The sequence below is a fragment of the Planococcus citri genome, chromosome 5 (genome assembly GCF_950023065.1).
Source record: "Planococcus citri chromosome 5, ihPlaCitr1.1, whole genome shotgun sequence".
NCBI classification, from domain to species: domain Eukaryota; kingdom Metazoa; phylum Arthropoda; class Insecta; order Hemiptera; family Pseudococcidae; genus Planococcus; species Planococcus citri.
The window spans coordinates 6,943,840-6,959,260 of record NC_088681.1 but is presented as its reverse complement, the minus strand read 5'-3'; positions in this window follow the sequence as shown (position 1 = coordinate 6,959,260).

Sequence of the window (15,421 nt, the reverse complement as noted above, 5' to 3'; positions counted from 1 at the left end):
GCTTCTTTTATGGAAAGTTTTACAATTGTCATATTGCAGATTTTAAATTTTAATTCCCTAATTTTTGTTCAGATGTGACGACCAAAAGTATAAAGTTGAAAAAGTTCGAAAGCTAAGAAAAGTTGATTAATGTCACTTTGTGTTCTAGTTTGTACATTATGCGGCCCTATCTTTCCGAAAGTGCATACAGTTTCGAAAATTTTGCTTAATTCTACCGTTTTTGCGTAATTCTAAGATTAATTTTAAAGGCATGCTATATGTATATGGCATGAAAATAAATGCATAGAAACATGAATCTAACATTGTAGAGAACATAGAATAAATGTAAAAAGTAATATAAAAAATTGCGTAAAGTTTCATGGAGAAAAGAAAAAATTTTGCTTAACTCTAGGATTTTGCTTAATTCTATTGTTTTGCGTAATTCTAAGATATTCGTCTAATTCTACAGGGATAATATATGTGCATGGCATAAAACTATATGTATAAAAGTAGACACATGATGCAGGATTTGAATATGAATGCATATAAAAGACAAATATTGTAAAGAATGCAAAAATATGAACTATTGAATAATGTTGGTTTGTGAAAATTTCTGTTGAAGAAGTAGTGGTATTGTATGATGAGAAGTTGTAGTTGTTTAGTCACCGACAGTATCATTATCAATGAATCTCAGCTTTTTTCGAGTCAAACATCTCTCAAAGTCGTCAATTAGCATAGGATCATTACTCTGGACTGCGTTGTTTTTGAGTCATAATAATTCTGTGGGGAAGCAAACTATTAGTATGTTTTTCAAAAAATACTTACTTGTTGGAGTTTGTCTATAGATGAGAGTCTGAAACGTTAGTAATGTTCTACTTTTATATTTAAATCTAGGGTTAAATATAGTTAATTAATAAGTATATAGAAAATACAATTTTACAACAGCGATCCAATCCCAGAGGTCCAGAGCTCTACTGGTTTTGGCCTGACAAATTGGTCTCTTTCTCAGCCTCCTCCTTCTTTATCTCATCATCTCGTGATGGTGTTCGATGATCATTTAGAGATGACCTGGAATCAGAAGCAAACATACAAGCCGTGCGGTCGCGTGGCACATTAACTGGCGGCATGCTGGTTTTTTCCACCTGCTCTATAGCTTCTTCTACCATACGCACGATGGGATCGGTGCGTCGTCTTACATTTCGAACTAAGCTTTCCTCCTCCTCGCGTTTACGACGTTCTACACGACGTGGTTTACCTTTCTTTCCGAGATTATTTGCATTCTTTTCGGTGGAAATTTGTACACTTTGCACCACTAGATCTGTTCTGCTTAAACAAGAAGAGGTAGAGGGGGTGGAAAGGATTGTAGTTTGGGATAATTTAGTAGATGAAGTCGTGGTAGGAGGAGGATCTATTTTAACAGGGGTCAAGCAAATTCTGGGAATTCGGAGGTCCAATGGTAGTAGTGGAAGAATATTATTTGGAGGGATTTCAACATCAGGTGTAGGGGGTCTGGGAGATTGGCTTGTAGAGTGTCTGGGAAGTACGTCTGGGATAAGCTCATTTCTGAGGGCTAGAAGTACGTTGGCATATTGGTTGGAGGGGTAGAATGGGCCATATTGGTCGATTCCTGCCCTATCTGTATGAAATTCTTCGAAAATATGTGGAATTCTAGTTATTCTAGCTCCAAGAGTTCTTTCCCAATCGTAATTTAAAGCTCTGTTAATTTCTGAAAATTGTTCCTGGTTGACTTTCTTGTGCGGGATGAGTGGAAGGATTATGAGTTCTTGCACTTTTAGTTTTTTGAATAATAGAATAATAGCTTGGAATATATTGAAGAATTGTCCGTATGACGTACCTCTTTGTATGTCAAAATTCCCAATTGACATCATAATTCGTTTTGGGAGTTTTAAGAACGTTTCGAGATATAAGAGTAATTCAGAAGCTAGAAGGTCTCTACGGTACATTTCTATGTCAACCAGGTTTTCATAGGGTTTAGATACACTTAAGTATCTTGCGATACCATCAGCGTGTCCATCCCCCATAATTAGGATATTATAGGCCAAAAATACGATGATATAAGCATCGTCCAAAATTTCGTATCCTGCTGCCATAAAGCCATGCGGGTACGAATTAATGGGATAGAAAGGTTCTATTTCAGCTGAATCGGAGCCGAACCGGGCTCTATAATTTTTATGAAAAAGGCGCTTGTCAGCAGAAGTGCCCTTTTTTGGCTTTGGGGGGAAAATTTTGGATCGTAGTGTCGTAGGAGCTACGCGATCCGAAGTCGTACTAATGCCGGAACCTGAGGCTCTAGAGCTGTCTGACGAAGTGGAAGGTGTTCCAACTACGTCTACATATTTGAGTTGAGAGATTATGGGCTGGGTTAATGAACCAGCGTGTACAGTTTGTTGTCGAGGAGTGACAATCGTTGGAATTGGGGTCTCTACAGGCTCTGGTCTTTGAATCAGTGCAGAATCACAAGAAGCTTGTGGTTTTGCGAAAGAAGATTGTGCTGAGTTTTGAAATTGTCGCCACAGTGGTGGGGGAGATGTAAACTGCGGTACATCGGAATTTGAAGTCGAAGATTGTGGCATGACGGATGCAGTTTGAGAAGAAGAAGGTTGAGGATTGTTTGAGGAATTTATTCTCGGACGTATATTCGAAAATAGATTGCCTATCTGATGATCTAGGAGCAAGTTGTGTTGAGTCATTAAATTGAAGTGTTCTCGTCGATACTCCTCTAGCTGATTTTTTAGTTCAATATTCTCGTTAATCATCACCATCTCGATACGTGTGATGTAATCTCGTTGTGATGCGAGTTGATTTACGAGAGACTGGACTCTAGAGTCAGTGTTGAGTACTTGGAATATTCGTAAGGATTGATCCACAAAGAAAGAATCAGATCCTAAGATCATTTGCTTACATGACGGATGAGGACAGGGGACACATTGTGCACCTTGTTCTGTTCTAGTAGTGGAATTTATATACAAGCGATATAGGCATCCAAAATGAAAAAGGTGCCTACATGCTGTTATGTAGATATCGTCATGAATTGCCCTTGCAAATGGTCCGGGCAGTGCTAAAGATAGCTTGCACTGGTCGCAAATAATCTCGCAATACGACATGATTTCTAGGGAAAAAATCGAACTGTGGTGTTGAAAGAATTGAAGGCGGTTCAGGGAAATATTCGAAGATTCGAATGAATTTTTGGAAAGATGGCCGAAAACTCTATTTGAAAAATTCAAGAATTAATCGAAGGAGGTTCGATACAAAATTATAATCACGCTGAATGATTCGATTGAAACGAAAGATTGTCAACAAGGAGTTGACAATATTGATCGAATAGTTGATCAGGTGAAATTGTGTTCAAAATCTGGATTTTTGAGGAAAAGATTGTAAAAAATAATAAGACTGAATATTTTGGTGCAAAGATACAAATAATCACTCGCGAATTCGATGCAAAAGATCCAACTAACTTACTTAAATATAAGCCAGCTAGATCAAGTTGAGATATAAAGCAAACTCGGATCGAATAGGTAAAGTAAAGTCAAAACTTACCACAGCTAAGTCGAGAGGTGTCGTGTGGATCCCAGCACTACATATAATGAGGTGAGATTCGAGAAAAGGTAGCACCTTTATTTCAGTTTTCTATCTTTTTGGATGATACAGCTAGATGAAAAAAATCGTCCCCACCTCCAAATCCATAAAATTTTGGTGCGTATATGATTGTAAGAACACTTGTGTGTGAGAAGTAGATAAGAAGGCGAGGTAATTATCAAAAAATAAAATAATCGAATATAAGAGAGAAAAATATGAGTGACAAGTATCGCCGTCTGTTGAAGTTTTTATGGCTTTTGACTATTTTATCGAATGGTTTCTCTGGATGTGGTAGCGCTTCGTCTGGACTTCATTCTAAGTTTCTATGAACTGAATTTTCCGAAAAAAGCTGACTATACAAAAAAATCAAGATTGCCAGACGAATAAAATGCATGGAATTTTGCACATCGTTCAGTTTTCAAAGTAGCGAATTCGTAGAGATCGCTATGAATCGTCGAAGTAATGCAGGCTTATCGCTTGCACTGTAGACGATTATTTCATCTATAATGCTGCCGGTGTTGCTCGAATTTTTGTACCTTACTTGATATCTTAACGAGGTACTAACTTATTTGACGTTTTTATGAGCAGCTAGCAATCCTATTTACTCGCGCCGTTGACCAAAATTGTCTTCTGTGCTGCGCTGGGAACCATGCGGTTATCAATTTTTAGAGAAGATCGTTCTGGTTTTATTAGGGGACATGGTACAGTATCCTATAGTGGCATGATATTTACATATTGTGGCGTATACTGAAACAATAAACACACTGTGTAGAATATTACGTAAGGGCATTTACTGTTGTTGGGCAGTAAATGCTGTGTGCGAGAGATTTTTAATTAAGGTTACATATATGTACAGCTTATATTATACCTACGATTACGAGTCGAAGATTTTAATAGGAAAAGGAAAAAAAAAAAAATGATTTCTGGGTTGAGTGGAAGTAGGTATATTGTAAGGTGTGTTTGAACAAGGGTGTACTATATGGATAAGTTTAGGAGAAATATCATTCTATAACATACCAGGACCTAGATCTAGGTATGTTTGCGAGTATTTGAATTCGTATTTTATGAAAAGAAGATAGGTATATGGGCTATTGCGAAGAGAATTATTTCATGGAATACTCGTGAATCGTATTTAATTTACTTGATAAGCGTATTCTTTTCCCAAGTCATCGGGTAGCAAATCGCGGACCAATCTGTGTACATGTTTATTTGGGTTCGTTTGCGTATTCTTCTCCAGCTGTCATATGCGGGTGTCTGCGCTCTGTGTTGACGAGATGTAGTAGGGTCAATGTCACACTCGCTGACCGTTTTGGAGTAACAAACTCGGGGTGTGAAGATGCGTTGTTGATGTTTGTGTACGTAAACGACACAGTTGGGTTCCGGGTTCGTCTACCTGCTACGTATCCGTGGTGTATTTTACCAAGGGCTAGAACTACGATTAACATAAAAAGGAATCGGTTATTGTGTGTATTTGTGATAATGAAATCAAGTGATTTTTACATTTACGTTAAAAGAGCAGTATAGCTTGAAAGTACGTCAGGACATAGGATAGGGTATTTAGCGTATCTCCAAGCGATGTAAGATAGTATTTTACTTAGTGTCCAAATTACGAGTTCAAAACATCGATCTTGGTAAATGTCTTAGAATACTTACTTATAGATAAGGTACCGAGGACAAAAAATGAATTAATGATCGAATATAATTTTGAATTTAGAGGAAAAGAAAATGTTTTCACTTGGAAATGCACGAGGACATATGATAAGGTATTTTTTGGTGTACTTCCAAGCAATTTTAGATTGTAATTTTCTATCTGTAAAAGTATACATACCACAATAGGATAGTAGAAAGGGTTATAAGACTCAAAAAAAAAAAATATTTACACTGACTTATCCTTAATGCTTTGCTTGTTGGGTGTATGTTGTAATTAAGAAATGTCACAGGACATAGATCTTGTGATCTTGCGCATTTTTAATTGCAATGATTAACTATTGGTGAGATTATTTTTCATCTCTTGAGTTTTTGTTATGGCTGAAAAGTGTATCAGGACATATGATCTTGGGGTTTTTGTACACTTTTCAGTCTTAATGAGTGGTTGTTGTTGAGGTCGAAAGATGTAGCAGGACATATGATAGGGGAATTTTTGTACATCTTTCAATTCACAACGATAAAGTGGTGGATTTTCTGCAAAGCATTAGGTTTTCCATGGTTGGTTTCCTTCATCGTCTGATTTTTCATCAGGAACCATCTCATAAAAACGAGCAATAGGCTCTTGATCGCTATCAGATACGTAATTTAGGAATTTTGTCTCGAGCTGTTTTTTCCAGTGTGTCGCTGGTTTCGTCCGTAATCTAGCGAGAACTCGTTCAGATCGTGTCCTAGTTGGTAATGAGGTAGGCCTTTGAGCACTTGCCCCTGCCCTAGGAACGTTTGAAGTTTCGCTAGGTTGCGATTCTGGAATTACAGAGTCAGGTGGGGTGTCCAATGGGTTTTGAGCATTGGAGAGGTCATTATCAGGTGAATTTTGGAGCGTCATAGGAGCATCCAAAAATATTTCATCGTCAGAATCTTGGCTATCCTGACTGTCTTGGCTATCATCGATTGTCGAAATAGTCTCTTGAGACGAAGATTCAATTGCCCTATTCTTACGTGGACGACCTCTTGCTCTTTTTATTACGCTGGGGGGTTCATCCTGTGCCCCTGAAGTAGAGGGTTGGGATTGCGAAAGAATTGAGTCTTGAGACGCATGTGTTGTAGCTTGCGCCTTTTCAGGTCGTTTATTTCGTGCTTCAGCACGTTTTTCACGAGCTGATTTTGCTACTTCTTGTAAGACCACTTGAGACGCTTTTCGAAAGTCTTTCTTACTGATTACAATTTCAGTGTCATCTTCTTGATCTGAATCGAGGTATAGTTCATCATCTTCACTGTCGATTTCAGATTCATTTCGATAGTCAGTAAGAAATTCTTTGATTCTTTGCTCTAATGAGCGAGAGTCAATGCTAGATTTAAGGCAAACTTCGCTTCTCAACTTTTCTAAGTTCTCTTTTGTAATAAAAAGAGTCAATTGGCGAATGTTTGCTACTCTGTTAATTTCATCGTCATCAGTTGGTTCCAAAAGATAGCAGTTATGGCCATTTCTTTGGACAACGATGTATGGTCCAGTTTTCTTTTCATATAATTTGCCGGAAGTTTGTTTGGCGAAAGATGATTGTTTGTGATTGGCCATTAAAACCCAATCTCCTTTCTTAAAGAATGTTGGGTCGGGGTGACTTTTATTGAAGGCGTACTCTTCTTCTATTTTCTTCAGCCTTCTTTTTTCTCGAATAAAAGTCTCAACTAATTGACGGGGGGTCATTTCATTTATCTTTTGGTTGTCTTGCTCGATAGTATAGACAGCCTTTTTAGCTAATGAATCAGCGATGATGTTGGTAAACTCATGTTTTCTTGCAAAAACATGGATGAATTCGACTTTTTCGAACTCTTTACGAAGTTTGAGAATTTCCTTGAATAGATGTTCATGGTGAACTGGTTTATTCCGGGAATTTTTCCAGTTGTTGGTTTGCCATAATGAGCAGGTATTGTTGAGCGCTTTTATTGCGTAATTCGAGTCACTCAATAATTTTACTTTTTGGATATCATTTTCTTTAAGTACTTGCAAAGCGGTACGGATTGCAATTAATTCAGCAAGATTATTCGAAATTGGGTATTGAGTGCTCGTTATACGTTCTGAAATATTTAAAATTGAGTCTGGCGCAAAACAAATACCTATTCCAGCAATTGCATTCGCGTCACCGTTTTTTGAACAGGCTCCATCCGCTGTAACACGGACGTAACCATCTGTGTCAAATATCAAGTCAATATCGGGATTTAACGTTTCCTCGAGACATTTTTCAGTCGAGACAGATGGAATTTCGCGTTTGATCATTTTCTCATGAATTTTGATGAGTTCTTTCCTGAAGTTGAACTTTACACACGTCTGGGGTATTTGTAATCCAATAACATCTGCGATGCCCCAGGCTTCATTGGGTTTAAATCCAAATGAAGTTGGTGTATTGTTCAATTCATCCTCAATTTCAGAGATAATATCTTGCCATCCAAGATGTGAACAGTAAGGATTGTGGTTCTTATTAATTTTTACTCGTAGTTTGTCTCCAATCCAGCGCATCGTCCTTTCCACGGATGAAGATTGTGGATTGTATGTACTGGTGTGAGCCGCTTGAATTTGGTGTTCTTCGAGTAAATTGTACCAGGAACTGGAGATGAATTGTGAGCCATTGTCTGTTATTATTTTCTTGATGTTTACCTTGTGGCTTTCAATATCAAAAATCACCGTAGCCATTTGTTGGCAGACTGATTTTTTCTTGATATTGTATAATGTTCGTAGCCACGTCCGGTTCGTGAAAACATCTTTTGTGACCAAGAGGTATTTTGGGTCATTTTTCATTGCAGGTAAAGGTCCAAGCAAATCGACTGATAGAACATCTCCGAGTGCGTATGCTTCAATGTGTGCATATTCAATAGTCTTATGATTTGCGTAGTTCTTATTGACCTTACAGACAATACATACGTTGCAAATTTCGCGAATATACGCCAATGAATTGTTGTGATAAAATATCCTGCGAAATATTACGTCAAGTTTGGTAGATCCTACATGGCCATATACGCAATGTAGGTAATCAACAGTGTCATAGAAAAGCTCATTAGGCAGGCAGGGCACTTTTGAACCGTTTTCTAATTTTTTCATGAGAATTTTCTCCCCTCTGACATTTTTGAATATTTCAAATTTCGAAAGTTTGTTTTTCTGAGCATCTCTTTGCTTTTTATTATTCGCCGGGATACTTTCCTCAAGAATTTCAATGAGTTTTTTACACGTCGTGTCTGTCTGTTGATATGACGAGATGTTTCTGAGACGTTTATGAAGTTCAGGAATATTTTCAGCAAGAAATTTGACTTCCAGGGGTGCAATTCCTGTCTCAAATTCTTGTGAGTGAGGTTCCAATGGCTCAGTTTGAGGTTCAAATGGTTCCAGCTCTGTTGGATCTGAGTCATCCGGAATTTCAACATTGTGAACTTCTAATTCAGGTGCCTTTATTTTATAAAGGGCCTTGTTTGAAAAATTCATATCATAAATAATATCGTAACAATTTAGAACGGTTACCCAGTGAGCCGCCTTTCGGTGGGTTTGAGCAATTTCTCGAAATCGGTTGATTATTGGTAAAAGGTTAGATCTGACATGGACTTGTCGACCATGTAGCCACATTTGTAATTTTTGAACACATTTTACCAAACACATAATTTCTCGGTCAAATAAGGTGAAGTTTTTCTGGTGCTCTTTAAATGCTATCGAGATGAACATGATGATTCGTTTGTCATTCTCGACCATATAAAATAGTACTCCATTCATCGAGTCATCAGAGAGTTGGGTGTCCAAGAACAGATCACCTTCCTTTGGAGCTTGTTGTAGTTTGAAGTCCTTCTTGAATTCAGCTTTCAAGGTCTCAAAGGCTTTTTGTTGTTTTTCTGTCCATTCGACAGGTACATCACCTTTCGTAAGATGGTAAATGGGGTTTACAATTTGGGAATATTCAGGAATAAAATCCCTGTAGAGGCCGGTATTGCCAACTAAAGCCAAAATGTCGTTCTTTTTGGATAGAGAGAATTTTCCTCGTTTAGTGTGTTTCTTTTCAAATTCCTCTAGTTTTCTAATTTTTTCACTTTGTTTTCCAATTCCTTTATCTGAAATTACGAAACCAAGATGATCAGCGCAATTTTTGAAAAATTGAGTTTTTGTTGGATTTAGCTTCAGACCGTGCTCTCTTATGAGGTGAAAGACTTTTTCAAGTCTTTTGATAGTTTCCTCAAAAGTTGTTCCTGATATTTTTATGTCGTCGACGTATTTTGTAATTCCGTCCTCATTTTCAATGACTTGATTAATCATGTGTACGAACTCACCTGATGAGATTTTGAGCCCATAAGGTAGCCTGGTGAATTCGTACACTTGCCCTTCAACTTGAAAAGCAGTAAATTTACGTGATTCCAAATCAAGTTCAAGTTGCCAAAAGCCTGCGGTGAAGTCGAGGGTGCAAAAGAACTTGTCGCCAGCATTGTCATAGAGCATGCTTGCGATTGTATTTGGCTCAGTTAAGACATTGACTAGGAATTTATTGAGTTCGTCAGCGTCGAGACATAAGCGAATATCTCCATTTTTCTTAACTACAGGTGCTAAGGTGTTAATATAGCATGAGTGTGAATACTCGATGATACCGAGAGCGAGCATTTTAGTTATTGCTTTGCGTAAAGCAGGCAATAATTTTTTGCTAGGTCGAAATTTTTCCCCTCTCCATGGTTGCAGGTGTGTGTTTCCTTCTTGAAACGTGAATTTAACCTGCTCTCTTGTGTATTTACCAGGGTTGAGGTCAAAAATATCGGCAAAGTGCTGCAGTCTATCGAATCCTCGGATCGCTTGTTGTAATGTAATTGATCCATTTTCAAGAGCCATATTCAGATCAGCCCGTAGGTTTTCTTTAAAAGTACGTTGAGCCAATCTACGCTCTTCATGAATTTCTTGCTCAATGATCGTATAGTGAGTGTCAGACATATCTTCGGAAAATGTTTCATATTCTTGTTCGTTGGTAACCAACGAGAATACCGTCAATGCACTTTGAAATTCATCAGTGTGCATGAACGGTATTGTGAATCTTTCACAAAATTCTGGTCTACGTTTTACGAGTCGTTTGGGGACATTCAATTTCATTTTTAAGTAATCCATTGTAATTCTGCCCAAAATAAATGTCTGACCTGGTGCGTCAATGATGTAAAATGGCACCTTTATCATTTCGTTTCCAAGTATCATTTGAAGTTCAATGATATGTGTCGCAGATGGAATTAGCGAATTATTGGCCAATCTGAGTTGGACTTGTTTTTTGAGTTTGATGAATTTCACCCAATTTGGAGCCTCTTCAAGGAATGTTTTGACCATTAAACGAGAGAGCACATTGGGAAGTGCCCCTGTATCAAGTTGTAACGCAACCTTTCTTGCGCCAATGGTGACTGGTATGACACACGCAGGGTCATTAGTTTTTTGAGTCACAAGTTGAGAGGAAGTTGTTGGGTCAGGCTCCTCGTTCTTGAGAGAAGTGTTGTCTATCGCATCAATGAACTTGATATTTTGTTTTTTCTTCATTTTATGGAAACGTTGTTCATTGATTTTTGCGACTAATATTTCACCCAAACTCATAGCTGTTGGTGAATCTGATAGAATTGCAGGGTCGTTATAGAGATTGCGAATCGCGTTCTTAATTTTTCTTTCTGGTTTGAGTCTATTGCCTAAATCTGTGATTTTGAGCGTTAAAATTTGATAAATTGGAGCTTCTGTTGTGTTTTCATTGGTGTCACTTCCCAAGTATTCTACTTCTGCATGAGTGGGAAGTGTCGCCATTCTTTCTTTGAATGATTCGATTTGTGCTATCTCTGAGATGAGTAAATTGCGGACGTCGCGGTATTCCGTGATTGAAGGGAAATATCGTTTTATTGCGGAGACATAGTGAAATTTTTGTTCTATTGGCAGTAATTCTTTGCGTGCACCAACTCTGGGTCTGGTGTATTGTTTACCCTGACTATGAATAATTTCTGTTTCCAAAAAGCTCATAGCTGGCATACGTAAGAATTTTATCTTAGGATTGTTGGCTACACGTACATATATGTTCTTGAAGTCGACATAACGAGACAATTTTATATCATATTCATCTGGTGTGCGTGGTTTTACCAGAGGGAATAATAGAATTATGCTCTGTGCACCCTTGTCAAGTAATAAGTCGGTTATGTTGTGTAGCTGTTTTTCAATGATGTGATACGGTTTGCGCGAAAAATTGAATTCTAACTGACCTGCAGAGACTATAAAGTGAGATTTTTTCGGGAAATTAGCCCTCTGTAACCTACGGTGTAATTCTTCGAGGGCTAATTGATCGCGTAAATAGTCAGGTAAATGGTTTGATAACGTTACTTCGCCGCGTGCTATATAATGGCTCAACCCATCACCAACCCAAATATATTTTTCCAAAATTAATTCTGAGGGGGCTGTGAAGGCACTAGGAGTTGCCCCTCGGCTACCTAGTGGCTTTCGTTTCCCGAAGCAGAGCTTTCATCATCATCGGAGGGAGAGGTTGTCATTAATTGCAAGGCAGCAGTAATCGTTTGCAAATCTAACTCTTCCGGCGCATCTGCGAAGATTGTGTTCAACATGTTGCATGTCGCCACCTGATCATTTAAATCTTCTGGGGGTGGTTGGTTTACAACATATTCATCCAAATCTTGATCAAATTCTACTGCTTGTACGGCAGCCGCGGGTGTGTTAGATTGAGTTTTTGGTCTAAATCTGTCAATTGTCAAATTGCCATTTTTATCGATACCAAATGGCTTGGGTGTTGGATTTGAAGTAGTCGTATTTGGGTTTTTTACTTGATTGGGGTTTTGAAGTATCGTTTTCTGTTCTGGCTTATCCTTTGGAGGATAAGTCGTTGCAGGAAGATTCGACGAAGTTGGTGGTGAGAACGTAAATGGTTTTTCATTTTGAACTGGCTGGCGATTGTTGGTGAAATTTTCATTAAAATTTTTCGGAATCCCCTTCTGCGAGATGAGATTATAAATTGCCAGTAACTGCTCATTTGAAGGTGTGCCCTTATTAGTGTATCGCGAATTATTTACAGGCGCGGGTACGGGAGGGTCATCAAATTTACGTCTATAATTTCGTTGAAACCTAACAGGTACTTCATTTTCAGGATCGTATTGAATTCTAGCCAAATTGGACAATTTTTCAAGAAAATCATCCATAGACTGTCCCTCTTCCATTAGTCTAGTCTGGTAATTTTCTGGAGCTTTCCCTATCAGGATGTCGATAATTTCATCCTCACTTCTATGGCGATGATTTCGAAGTGATTTCGCCCATCTGGCCATTTTATTCGCCATATCTTTGAGGTCTTCCTCAGAGTTGAACTCATATCTGCAAGCTTTCATTGCTTCATTTTGAGCTCTGCGATCCCAGTAGAAGTCCAGAAATTTATTTTTCAATTCGCGGTAATTTCGTACGTTTCGTACAGTCTCAAGAAATGATTTACGAGTTTTTGTATTAATCACCCCTTTAAATGCCAGAATCTTATGTCTTTCAGCTACATTTGTTTCCGAAAAATACGCATCAAATTCGTCTAAGAATTCATGCGGAAAGTGCAGTTGGTCGTCTGTGAAAGTAATACCTGCACTTTTTATAGATCCTGCATCAATCGCGAGAGATTTAACTTTTGAGCCACTTGCCAAGGGAGTATATTGGATTTTCTCTTTGATGTTATTAATTTCTTCGACAATTTGAGCACAACCTTCGTCACGCTTTTTAGTTTCTTGACAAATTTTGTCAATTGTTTCAGAAATTCGTTGCAAGTCCAAAGTATTCCCTTTCTTGGCATTATTTGTTTCGATCAGAGCAACGCGAGTAGATTTTAATTTCTCTTTCAACTCATCAACCCAGGTTCCTGCTTCTTTTAGGTTGTTATGAGCTTGCGTCGCGAGATCAGCAAGCTTAGAGTTGACATAAATTCCAATTCCCTTTGCCTCGCATGCTACCTTTGTGGCATTTTGAATTTTATCTTTTTGATTTTCAAAATTCTTTTTCACTTCGGTATCAATTTTTTCATTCCAGTCCCAAGTTTTTTGAAAAATTGCAAATACTTGCTCGTTGGTAGTATCTTTAAAAAGTTCTGGTTCAAAGGGGCGAGAGTACTGTTGGGTACCTATCCCTTCGTCACTTGGGGTTTGTAAGTCACTCATATCCTCATATACATGCTCTTTAGCATATGCCTGAGAATGATCACTAAAGACGGAGTGAGTGGAATTTTGGCTATTTTCCTGTTCCATTTCACTGATGTTATTTAAAACCGATTTCCGATCACGTTTACGAAATTCGAAAAATTTACAAGGTTTTCTACTCACCCTACTGCGTGTGTTCAAAGCTGGAGGAGTGTTCATAGAATCACGAAATACTAAGTGCGAACGAAAGTCCAACGCGAAAGTCTAACTTGTTCAAAAGTCACACAGAGAATAGTTGAACTGATCAAATAGCTTGAGTTTATATAGTGTTTTTGGATGCCTATTTTGACAAAAAAGAGAAGTGGAAATCTGGAGGTTTGGTGGGAACTTCATTGTAGTCCTTTTCCCACAAAAGATCGTGAGAATTAAGCTCTATGTGCTTTCTCACGCTAAATTTTCTCGCTTTGGGTTATAAAAGTCTATTTCAAGCTCATTTTTCTCATTTTTGGATGAAATTTATAGCTCTGATGCATTTAGCTACTTGATTTATATTGGATCATCCCTATTTTTGACCAATAAATCCGTCAAGATGTTGTATTTTTGTCAGAAATAGTAGCAATTAATGTCTGGTATCTGCAATTTATGGTAGCAAGAATATTGTAAATGTGTAAGTTGGCTGAATTGTAAGAAACATAAATCTGTCAGAAAACAATCAAAAATATGAATTAATTGCACAAAAAATGGATCTGACTATTTAACTATTGTTAGTATGTGATTTCTATTTGGTTCTATTTGTAAGTATAGAAAAATAAAGACTGACAGAATCAATAAATTTGAGAAGTTAATTGGATTATTTTAAGGGTTGTTAGTATATGTGTAAGCATAGAACAATGAAGCTGACAGATTAATGGCTAGATTTATTGAATTTTGGAAAAATTACTCGGAGTATTTGTCTATTGTTAGTATGTACACATGCATAGAACAATCAGGCTGACAGATTAATGATTGAATTAATAGATTTTGAAAAATGAATCGGAGCATTTAGCTACTGTATTTATGTCTGTTTTCGTTTTCTTATACTTGTAGGTATAAGAATAATAAAAATGTCAGAAAAATATTGAATGGTAATAAATTGTAAAAAACTATCAAAATGTCAAGCAGAATATTTGAATTATTGCATGTTAATATTCTCCAGTCTCCTATGTGATCAGTATAGAAAAGCAAAAAATATTAAAACGTTAATTCAATTAATTATATGGCTATTAGTATGGTTAGTTTTTACATGCGAGAAAATAAAGGTAGCCTTTATGTATCTATGCTGTATACAGTAGTCGTTTACGTATTCGTTGCCGGGCATCTATATGCTCCAGCAACCAGGTGTAATAAAGTAGTTGAATCTAGACATTTTTATTATATCCAAAAAATAGGTAAGAAAAAATGTAATCAAATGATGACATTTTTATTATATCAAAAAGGTGTTCTCAGGTATCCGAGAAGATTCTGTATGTTTTGGTTAAATAGGTGTAATAAAGTGACCAAATAGTGATAGTTTTTATTGCTAAAGCAATAAATGTCAACGCCTTGAACGAAAGATGTTCGAGTCTCTTGCTTATTAATTTTTATGACTATCTACTGGCGCTATGATTTCGTGAGAATATTTCGGCTCGGAGATTTTAAACAAAGAATTCTATTCAAAAGTAAAGGCTCTGTAAGGCCATGGCACGTGTATGCGGCTATATGAGCTGGATACAAAGAAGATTCTCTATAGGTATGATATCTATGCATTTTATATGGAAAAAGATCGCGCTCTTTTCTACTGAGAACTTAGATATTTTTTATCCTATGATTTTTAAAAAGTTTCCTCGGAGATTTCGAGTCTTTGCAACGATCTTTTTGGGCTAGATTTTCGAAATTTTGAACTTACAGAGATTCAAAATAGAGTGAGCAGATAGATACTTTTTTACATAAAACGTAGCCAGTGTGGAATTCGATCAAATGACCCAAATCATGCAGGCTATTTGATCATTTTCTCACTGGTAACTTGAGAAGATTT